This window comes from Natator depressus, chromosome 3 (genome assembly GCF_965152275.1).
Source record: "Natator depressus isolate rNatDep1 chromosome 3, rNatDep2.hap1, whole genome shotgun sequence".
In the NCBI taxonomy this organism is placed as follows: domain Eukaryota; kingdom Metazoa; phylum Chordata; order Testudines; family Cheloniidae; genus Natator; species Natator depressus.
Window position 1 is genome coordinate 21670677 of NC_134236.1, and position 10566 is coordinate 21681242.

The following is a 10566-nucleotide window of genomic DNA, read 5'->3' on the forward strand; positions in this document are numbered from 1 at the left end:
CACCTTAGTGTGCTGTGAACTAAGTGTTTGTGCAGATAACCCATAAGTAACATCTGTGCTGAAGTGCCACCATATGCTGTCTGTAAATCTTGGCCTGGATTAAACAATTCTGGAATGGATTGCTGACCATACTACACTCCCATTGAGTTCAATAGGAGTTGGTTGCACTCACTGTTGCTTGGGAAGAAATCTAAAAATGGGCAAAGACAACAGGTGGTGTTGGGTTCCCTAGTGGGAAATATACTCCATGAAGAGTGTGGAGCCTATGAGATACAGGAGCAATTTAGTAGATATCTGCTAACAGATATTTGCCCTTCAGATTTACAAGGAAAACCCTGGACACTTTTTTGAACAGACTTTTGAAAATATCAGTTTTATTTTAGCATTGACGCTTTCTGTCTGTTTCCTAAAGGGTTTACATTTACAAACAAATAAAGCTTGAATGGTAGATTCAAATATGGTTTGGTAGATAAACAGCACAGAGCATCACCACAAGTGGCTGGAATATCAGAATGTCCTTAATTTAGCTTGCTATAAATTTCCCTTGTTTGCTTGTCCTCTTCCCAATGTAGCCATTTGTTGCATTTGTTTGGTCTCACACATGCTGCAAAGCCCTTTAAAAAAATATAGCCACTAATGAGATGTTTGAATTGCAAATCCCCAGGGGAAATCAATCTAGAAAAAAATTCAGGAAAAAAATTATAATAATAGGGATTGGATCTGGGTTTTTCTTTTTCTTCCTTTTACATATTAAGTGGGGTTATTCAAGTGAGGTCAGATAGTCAAAAAAAACCTGTGAAAATGATAAATACAAGATATTGAAGTGTGTCCAGATCAGCATTTTCCTCTTACTCCTTCCAGCAGCAGATCTCCTCATATGTCTTCGCAGAAACAACTGAGACCTCTTTCCTGTGGTTTCCCTAGCCTAGCTGACATGTTTTTTTAAGGACTTCTAAGTATGGGGGAGTAGATGCAATTATAATGCTATTAATGTGAGTTGCATGCTCCTCTAATGCCCCACATGATCCCTGACTGTTGTTATTATTTAACATTTATACTGTGATAGCCTCTAGAGACCAGGGTCCCATGACTACTATATAAACATGTAGTAAATGACAGTCCCTGTCCCAAAGAGCTTGTACTGTTAAATGCACGCCATAATAGGCGGATGGGACAAACAAGCAAATTGGGGTAGGGATGGTAGGGAAACGGTAATAAAAATGACAGGAAGTACACAATTCTAAGCCAATCAGGAACATTAACCTCATACCATAATCAGGTTTCATTTTCCTGTATTCAGTATGAAAGGGGTGACTTTTTGAGGAGGGACTCAGAGGAGGAGAAGGTAGTGCCTTTACAAATTTTGACTGCGAACTTTTCCCACTTCGCTGGAGGTTATGTTCTGTGGTTTGGTTAAACTAGAGAGGAGATAGTTACCTACCCAAAGACTCTGCAAACTTCTCCTACTGAAAGAGGGATATCTCAAGATATTATTTCAACTTTGAAGTATTAAATGGCTGGTGATGTGATTACTGGGAGTAGGATCCATGTTGACTTAAACTTTCACATTATGATGACGTATATATGAGGATGATATAGGTCCTTTATTACTGTTCATTGACAGACTTTGTCAGGACATTTTTGCCTGAATTTATATTATACCGTTGAAGTGGGCAAAATTACTAAGGAACACTCTGGAGTTTGACTGTTGCATCAACAAATATATTATTGCTCTTTTTGTTTGTGTGGTTGTCTCTCTCTCTCTCTCTCTCTCTCTCTCTCTCTCTCTCTCTCTCTCTCTCTTTGGCATTCAGAGTCTAAAACAGCCTTGTTTACTGACACAACGTGATGAAGTAACCTCTGGTCATTCCACGGCTGAGGTTGCAGTTTAAGTTTCTGTTAAGAGCTGCATTTCGTATTCTCCCTAAAAAAAAAACCCAAAAAGTCACAGCAGCCTGAAAATGGATAGGTGGGGTCAGGACCCAGGATTGAGTTTGTAGGAGAAATTTGAGGACATTTGCTCAAGGGCTTCCTCAGATGCCCCACCCCTACAAATATTGCTCTCAACATTTCAAAATTAATTTAATATTTTTTTGCCCACACTTATGGAATAAGTGGAGACAGGAGCCTCAAGAATCTCAAATCTCTAGCTGTAATTGACTCTGCTAGGGAACACCAAGCAGAAGAAAACTATTGACAAAATAGCAAAGTTTTGAATCCATCAAGTATTGTGGAATGCTGTTGCGCATGTGTGAGTTTAATTACATTGCAAACCCTTTGGGAGCAGGACAATCTTTTTGTCTTATGTTTGCACAGCACCTAGCATGTTGGGGTCTTAATCCATGACTGGAGCTCCTTGATGTTACTGCAATCAAAGTAATAAATAATAAGTGAGCAAATGAAGTTGCATAAGATGTCTTAATGTTCCCTAGTGTGGTGTTATGGACCCTATAAGAGAGAAAGTCAGTCATTTGGGATAGATATAGTCGGGTGAATAGCAAAAGAAAAAATCCACAATCATTCTGTCAGAAAAATCCACGTTCTGTCACATTCTAAAGGAAATTTGTTTGACAATGTTCACATCTTTTTTCCTTCACTATGTGAACATTTATGTGAGCTCATCAGTGACTTGCCAGCCAATGCACATCCTACTGGCCAGATGTGGCATTGCAGTTTTTTTTTCTGTGTAGTCCTGCCAACCAGGTCCACTGCTGATCCACATCTGCCTTGTGACTAGGCCCTCCAGGCAGTCACCTTTGGTCTCACCCCTTTTAGAGTAAACCAAGGTTTTCACCCCAATAGTCCAAGGATCTCACACTAGGTTGATGGCCCTGGACCAATAGTCTTTCTGCCCTGCTGTGTTTGGGGACTTCCCACTAGTATTCCCAGGGAGGTTGTAGGGGAACCCAGTCCTTCCCTCTACCCTGAGGTCCAGACCCTTGTACCACGTGGTTACCCTTGTCTAGTCAGACTTCTTGCTTCTTTCCTGAGCTACTTCCTATGTTGGTCCACTTTCTCCTCAGGGGGCTCATATTCTCGGGGTGTGTTTGCCACGTGGTCAATCTCCTAGTTCCATTTCTCAAGGCAAAAAACAAAAAACAAAACCTAAATTCACAAAAATAAAGAATGACACCAGCTTCTGTGTCCTCTATGAACCTTGAGCCATCTGTCCTACCACTCTATGCTCACAGGCAACCAAAATTATTCGGCTCTCTGCTGTGCTCCATTCTGGGAGCTGAGGATGCAAGGTCTGTCCACCTCCCCAGGCTGGGGACTTCTGAAATGAGTATCTCTGTTTTTAAAAAAAGAAAAGGAGTACTTGTGGCACCTTAGAGACTAACCAATTTATTTGAGCATAAGCTTTCGTGAGCTTTATGCCCAAATAAATTTGTTAGTCTCTAAGGTACCACAAGTACTCCTTTTCTTTTTGCGAATACAGACTAACATGGCTGCTACTCTGAAATCTGTTTTTAAAGGTTTCTTCCAAGATTGGCATTTCTCGCAGATACACAGGGCAGGTCTGCATGAGCCCAGAATTTGTTCTTTAACCACATCTTGCCTGATGAAGGATTTGTACATTTAATTTCAGAGAGTGAAGTTTTGTTTGTCTGCATGTTTTGTTATGGTAGTAGCTTGTATTCACATGAATTCTCATGCTTATACATGACCATGTGTTTTCACGTCAGCCTGGTGCATTCACACTTCAAGTAGTCACGTTAGTATCCTAAATTCTGTTCATGAGTCTGGTAGGCGGTAAGCAGAGAAAAACAAAATATATGAAGCCATCTGAAAATGAGCAAGATGGTTAAAGGTGGATGCTGCAGGCAACACAAAAAATTTGGAGACTGGTAAATTCAATAAATGCACTGAAAATATACCTGCAAAAATGTGGATTATAGATAATAAGCACAGAGGACACTGTGCTTCTTAACACCATAGTAGGAGAACAGTTTGCCCCAAATCCTGGCTAACACCCTGACACTGAGGCAATTAATCAAACAAGATGGACAAAGACATGTGACAGTGCCAGGCAGGATTGTTCATGCAAATGCAATTACATCGGATGACTGCGACAAGAGAAAATTAAAGGTAGTCTTCTGTAAACTACCAGTAAATTGTGTGCACGGTGCTTTGCTTTTTTCTCCCCCTCTGCCAGGAAGGAATATAGGCATTTTAAAATATGGAATCCATGCAGCTATACAGAATGTAATGCACTTGTATTAAGGAACACTAAAAAGTTGACAGTTTCCTAATATTCTCATGACTTATTCATCTCCTGCTGCCTCTCACTAGAGTACAATACCCCCACCCTCTCGCTGAGAGACTCAGATCCCCATGTCTTCCTCTTGTTCATCAGTTACAGTCATCCAGTGAGGGTGCAGAAACAAGACCATGTGACTTAGGTATCCAGTCACACAGCTTGAACATTGAATTGTGAATATCAAAGACCTGCCCCAATGGGGCTTTCTTCATTGGCCACTGCCCCAGGAAACTCCTTTAGGGAGATACCCACTGCAAGGAGGGTGGGACATGGAAAGACAATGCAGAGTGGGGCTGTACTATCTTTCTGCTCTTAACTTTGCTATGTGTTCCCACCCCAGCCCTAGCTGACTCATTCCCCGAGGCAACCCACTGATTGCCCCTTGCCTCTGCACAGATCCCCAGTCCTTCACAGCATTCACAGGGAGAGGAGGACACTGGTGCAAAGGCTAGCCTTTACTGACACTTCCATCTGGGAAGGATGTGATCTGTGCATGGAACACGTCTCTTCTGCAAGCAGATCAGCAGGTCACAATTGGCTAGAGTGGCCAAACAGCAAGGTTTGAAAAATCAGGATTGAGGAGGGCGGAGATAGTAGGGTCCTATAGAAGACAAAGCCCCTAACATTGGGACAGTCCCAATAAAATTATGATGTCTGCTCACCCTACAACTGGGCCCTCATGGTATTACCTAACCCAAACACTCACAAATCATGAATCATTCAAAAAGAGGATGGACTTTTATGTGGAGGCATCTGGTGCTGATCACTGTTGGGGAGAGGTTACTAGGCTAGATGACTGCAGGTGTGATTACCTTTGGCTGTTCTAGGTTCCTATGAGTCCCTGCTTAATTTGTAATGAAAGAGGTGCTGGGGTTCAAGCAATTAAGTGCTCGTGCTCAAGTATATATATTTTTTTACTTTATAACTGACATGGAAGCCCAGAGGTGCCGGGGCTTAGCCCTGGCACAAATTCAGCACTGGTCAGGCTCCAAGAAACCATGAGAAATAAACAGTATTTTTGGGATTCTTTTTGTTTGTCTTCTGCTTCTTTGAGCTACAAGTGATAGTGTTTTTCAAGCTTTTCTCAGCAACCATGAGGGCTAGAATCTTAAATGTTTTAAATGAAAGCCGAGATTCTCACATAACCACATGCCTCCAGGAGCTGGAGCTTTAAGTAAAACACCAAATATTAGGAGAGTCACAATAAAATTAGAAGAGTTGGCAACAGTCATTAGATATGACAGACACGACAGTTTCAATGTACAAGATACAGCCAATTATTTTTCTTAAACTTTGAGTGTGTATCTTTGTAGCTAATATTGATTTGAAAATGTTTTTAATATTTGTCATTTTCTTGTTGGTATGAAGGAAGGCTGTGAAATCTAGTGAGCCTAATTATAAAGCATGTAATATATTAACATATCTTTGTCTATAGGCTAGATCTTCAGAAATCTTCACTCCTAGCACAGTTCTATTCCTTTCACACCCCCTAGCCCCCATACAATAGGTTAGCACTAATGAACAATATCCTGAATTAGGGCCTGAAGCAATATGCAGAATTTACCTACATTTTAGTTTTAGATGCTTGCATAAATCTGTTCTTTGGCAGCTATGAAGGGGAAATTTGTTTCAGTGACAGCTTTTCAGATACTTGATCTGTGAAAAGCAGGAGCAAGTGATCAGAACACAAAAATCCCCAAACATTAATATTGATTCACCAGTGGGGGATGAAACCACAAATTTTCCAAGGAAAGTATGTACTGTACAGTATACCTACTTCTAAAATTACCATGCTTTGGCCCATAGATGCTGACTTTTGTTTTTGCTGGTGGGTGCTTTTGAAGAGGTGTATGTGTGTTGCGGGGAAGGGGGCACTCTGCCAGTTTTGGTGGGAGGCTATTTTCAGCATATTTAAACACTTCTTTCATATTCCAGCTATTGAATATGTGTCTATTATTGGTATCTTTACTACTTTTATAATGAGTCAATTGTTATGAACTACATAATTACATCCTCCTGAATTACAGTTTATTAAAATCATTGCAATCACCTAAAAGCTGTCTTCACTAATGTCCCAGTTTAAAGACATTATGTCTCACTGTAGCTTTCTAGATGAAACTGTCAGCAATCTTATTTATGTCTAGGTTCCCTGATATTGTTTTGATGCATATTAAGGACAGCTACATTATTCAGTTGCATCTGTCTCATTGATGACTGGAGATAATTTTTTAGTCTTCTGAAGCTGGAGAATGAGTTCAGGATGATACAGGCACAGTGAGAAGGATTCAATTTGCAATACTTTGGAAACAGAGTGCTTCCAGAGTACTGCACATGACTCCAGGATCTCTTTCTTGATAGGCACCATCATTTATAGGTATAGTTGGGATTATATTTTGCCATGTGTATTACTTTGCATTTAACAATGAATTTCATCTGCCATGTTAAAAGAAAAGGAGTACTTGTGGCACCTTAGAGACTAACAAATTTATTTGAGCATAAGCGTTCGTGAGCTACAGCTCACTTCATCGGATGCATTCATTGGAAAATACAGTGGGGAGATTTATATACACACAGAACATGAAACAATGGGTGTTACCATACACACTGTAACAGCATCTGATGAAGTGAGCTGTAGCTCACGAAAGCTTATGCTCAAATAAATTTGTTAGTCTCTAAGGTGCCACAAGTCCTTCTTTTCTTTTTGCGGATACAGACAAACACTGGCTGCTACTCTGAAATCTGCCATGTTGTTGGCATTTTGTTGCCATCACCCAGTTTTGTGAGACCCCTTTGTAATTCTTTGCAGTCTGTTTTGGATTTAACCATCTTGAGTAATTTTGTATCATCTGCAAACTTTGCCACCTCGCTGTTTACTCCTTTTGCAGATCATTTATGAATAGTGTTGAACAACCCGATCCCAGACCAGTACAAGCCCCTCCGGGGACACCACTATTTACTTCTCTCCATTCTGAAAATGGACCATTTATTCCTACCCTTTGTTTCCTATCTTTTAACTGGAGTGCCTGGGAATGCTTTCAGGATCATCTAAGGATCCTTAGTTTAATTTAATGGCAAGTCTTCTGTTATCTTAATCACCCTGCCTCTGTTTATAAAGGAACTCCCTGCCCCAAGGACAGAAGCTGGGAGCAGCACAGAACTCATCACATTCCACGCTCAAGCTCTGGCTCCTGGGAGCTGAGCACCCACTAATTTTTTCCCAGGTGGGTGCTTGAGCCCCGAAGCACACACAGAGTCCACGCCTATGCTTTAGCCCTGTGTGCATGCAAAGGTCTGGAAGAATTTGAGTATATCTGTGTTGAGCTATTGTACTCCTCATGGGCCTGATGCAAAGCCCATGGAGTCAGTGGAAAGACTTGTACTGACTTCAGTAGGATTTTGTTCGGACCCGTGCAGCCAGATAATGTAAACTTGGCTTCCTAGGGTATGTACACCCATTAACCAGAAAGGTGAAAATGGTAAGTGGCTCCTAGGAAGAAATACCGGTTACTGTGGTACATGATGAGAATTATATAACCAAGAGCAAGAAAACAGCTTCCTTCTGAGTGAATCTGAAGTGTACTTCCAAGCTTGTTTGGGATTGAAAATCTGGCAAACTGGAGGCAGTTTATTTAGATTCCAACACTCTAACTGATTTAGAGACCTTTGCAATATTGCTAAATAAGTGAAGTGATTTAGAAAGTGAACCTTGGCACCTGCAGCAAAGTTGGGAAGAGAAGAGATACTTCAGAATTCAATTTACTCTGCATTAACTTGAGATCTGATACTCATTATCTGCTTTAACTGCTTGTTTTATCTAAACTGCTAAAGAGTCACAGGAGTGGGAAAGAAAATTAAGCCTATTTCAAATTTGTCGCTCTAAGCAAAATGACTTCCTTATCTAATCTTATGAGAGGTTGGATGAGTTTCCCTGTTTTAATAATCACTTGTCCCAAATTTCCCTTCCATTTAAAAAATTAACATAAAGAATCTGGAGGATTTATCTTATTATAATCAGAAAAGTTTTCTTAGATACCACCTAACACCTAAATGATAAAACCTGATAAGTAGGCTTTTGCTAGAGGCATTTTCTAACCCAGTGGAACTTTTAATTACATACTTTGGAATAACAAAAGCTTACCCATTAGTAGTACACATACCAGTTTGGCCAGTGATTGTGTCCTATCTCACAACCTAAGCAGAAGTGGTCCTTATCAGCATTTGAAAAGGAGATGTTAGTAGAAAACACTAAATGCTGGAGGAAGTGGTGTTGATTGACTAAGGTGGTGGTTGTATGCAGTGTAGCTGTAGCTGTGTTGGTCCCAGGGGGGTGAGGAATTATCTTTTACTGGACCAACTTCTGTTGGTGACAGAGACAAGCTTTGGAGCCGCACAGAGCTCTTCTTCAGGTCTGGGAAAGGTACTCCCAGCATTTTACAGCTAAATGTAAGGTAGAACAGATTGTTTAGCATAAGTAGTTAGTACATATACTAAAGGACTATTCAAGGTAGAGTGGCCTGTTAACTTCTCAAAGAATATGTGCTAACTGCTTATGCTAAACAATCTGTTCCATCTTGCATTTAGCTGTGATGCTTTGAGTACCATTTCCAGACCAGAAGAAGAGCTCTGTGTGGCTCAAAAGCCACCATGACAGGGACTGAAACACTGTCCCCTGTCTCCAATGAGTACCCCAGCCGCAGGTACCCCCTGCAGCACCGCCTCCAACCCCTCCAGCAGTGTCCTCTTTTTGGGAACCTGAAATATGGTAAACCTAGTCTTTGCCATTTTAGACTGTAATCTGTTCAGCACTTACAGACAGCCCCCCAACCTGAAGCAAATACTCACTAGCAACCACACACCACACAACAGAACCACTAACCCAGGAACCTATCCTTGCAAAAAAGCCCATTGCCAACTGTGTCCACATATCTATTCAGGGGACACCATCATAGGGCCTAATCACATCAGCCACACTGTCAGAGGCTCATTCGCCTGCACATCTACCAGTGTGATATATGCCATCATGTGCCAGCAATGCCCCTCTGCCATGTACATTGGCCAAACTGGACAGTCTCTACGTAAAAGAATAAATGGACACAAATCAGACGTCAAGAATTATAATATTCAAAAACCAGTCGGAGAACACTTCAATCTCTTTGGTCACTCGATTACAGACATGAAAGTGGCAATTCTTCAACAAAAAGACTTCAAAAACAGACTCCAAGGAGAGACTGCTGAATTGGAATTAATTTGCAAACTGGATACAATTAACTTAGGCTTGAATAAAGACTGGGAGTGGATCGGTCATTACACAAAGTAAAACTATTTCCCCATGTCAAGGTTCCTCCCCCACTCTGAACGCTAGGGTACAGATGTGGGGACCTGCATGAAAACCTCCTAAGCTTATCTTTACCAGCTTAGGTCAAAACTTCCCCAAGGTACAAAATATTCCACCCTTTGTCCTTGGATTGGCCGCTACCACCACCAAACAAATACTGGTTACTGGGGAAGAGCTGTTTGGAAACATCTTTCCCCCCAAATACTTCCCAAAACCTTGCACCCCACTTCCTGGACAAGGTTTGGTAAAAAGCCTCACCAATTTGCCTAGGTGACTACAGACCCAGACCCTTGGATCTTAAGAACAATGAACAATCCTCCCAACACTTGCACCCCCCCTTTCCTGGGAAATGTTGAATAAAAAGCCTCACCAATTTGCATAGGTGACCACAGACCCAAACCCTTGGATCTGAGAACAATGAAAAAGCATTCAGTTTTCTTACAAGAAGACTTTTCATAGAAATAGGAGTAAATAGAAGTAAAGAAATCCCCTCTGTAAAATCAGGATGGTAGATACCTTACAGGATAATTAGATTCAAAACATAGAGAATCCCTCTAGGCAAAACCTTAAGTTACAAAAAAGATAGACAGAAATAGTTATTCTATTCAGCACAATTCTTTTCTCAGCCATTAAAAGAAATCATAATCTAACACATACCTAGCTAGATTACTTACTAAAAGTTCTAAGACTCCATTCCTGGTCTATCCCCGACAAAAGCAGCATACAGACAGACAGAGACCCTTTGTTTCTCTCCCTCCTCCCAGCTTTTGCAAGTATCTTGTCTCCTCATTGGTCATTTTGGTCAGGTGCCAGCGAGGTTACCTTTAGCTTCTTAACCCTTTACAGGTGAGAGGAGTTTTCCTCTGGCCAGGAGGGATTTTAAAGGGGTTTATCCTTCCCTTTATATTTATGACACCCCATGTTTATTCCCCCCCCCCCCCCCCGACTGTTCCTCAGATGTTCTTGTCAA

At 41.1% G+C, this 10566-nt stretch overlaps 1 long non-coding RNA gene across 1 annotated transcript in view; it reads right to left on the reverse strand.

Moving 5' to 3' along the window:
* LOC141983774 (uncharacterized) overlaps nt 1-10329 on the reverse strand; it is a 92356-nt gene extending 82027 nt beyond the window's left edge. The window contains exon 1 of the long non-coding RNA XR_012638506.1: nt 10271-10329. This is a non-coding gene — a long non-coding RNA (uncharacterized LOC141983774). The remainder of the gene's footprint in view (nt 1-10270) is intronic.
* Nucleotides 10330-10566: the final 237 nt, after the last annotated feature.